Raw genomic sequence first — 1,133 nt, forward strand, 5'->3', positions numbered from 1 at the left:
GCATGGAGAGGAATCTTAGCAAAGAAGCTCTACAGAAGGTTGGAGCTTGTCTGTTCAACCCCAAGCTGGTAGGGGGAGCTCTTTATTAAACACTTGCCTATGCTACAATGTGCTTCAAGGGTCAATAACAGCATAACAGAACTCACTTATGGTACTGCATTCTTTCTATAAAACAATAATTGTCAGTGACTTTGTACCGTAGTACAAACACAATATTAAAGATAACAGTTAAAAGTAACGTAACCATAAACAATAAAATGAGAACATCTAAACAGCAGCACATGTCCCAAGCCATGATGGGAGAGAACGAGCTGCTCCCCCAACACGCCACAATATTATCATGCAAATTTGCAAAAAAAACAGCATGTGCATCAAAATAAACTATTTCCGGCAGTGCAATGTGAGTTCTTAGCATCCCAGAAACTATTCAGAAAAGCATAAAGTCAAACATGACTTTAAACACCAGTATAGGTTTATGAGGCCCTGAAGGTAAAAAACTACATTTTTCGCGAAAATGCTGTCACTTCTGGTTTCAGGCAGGGAATGGCGGACATGCGATAGTTCATTCTGACGTCTATTGCAACGTAGGAAGTTTTATGAACAGCTGATCAGATCGGCAAAGCGTTTTTCTGGAATATTATGTTTTTGTTGCTGCAAGTGTTTTTTATCCAGTTTTTGCAAAGCTATATGTGGAAGGAAACCGTGACCTAAGACGAGCTGATGGCATAAGAAGTACAACTCCTCCTGTTTCATTTGCAAAGAAAATAAAAAAATACTGCGCTAGCTTATGTGCTTGCAGTTCTACAGGGATTTAAAAATAGTTATGCAAAATGGAGCGTGCCCGCTCTGACCAGTTTTAAAGGGCTAAACGGTATTTGTAGCAGAATGCAGTTACTCATATTTTGTATTTTAAATATGTAACGCTGGTACATGTATTCCGTTACTCGCCATCACTGAACATAAGGTCAACCTGGATATAAACTGACTCATTAGAATTGAAAGATACAGAGTTGAAACATACAATTAAAAAAGTATAGAATCCTATCTACAACTGTCGGACAGAAAAGGCAATACAACCATATATATATCACTGAAATGGGAACGAGAGCTAGGAGTAATTATACCAGAAAATG

The sequence above is a fragment of the Pundamilia nyererei genome, unplaced genomic scaffold (genome assembly GCF_000239375.1).
Source record: "Pundamilia nyererei isolate P.nyererei 1_Seehausen unplaced genomic scaffold, PunNye1.0 scaffold00117, whole genome shotgun sequence".
NCBI classification, from domain to species: domain Eukaryota; kingdom Metazoa; phylum Chordata; class Actinopteri; order Cichliformes; family Cichlidae; genus Pundamilia; species Pundamilia nyererei.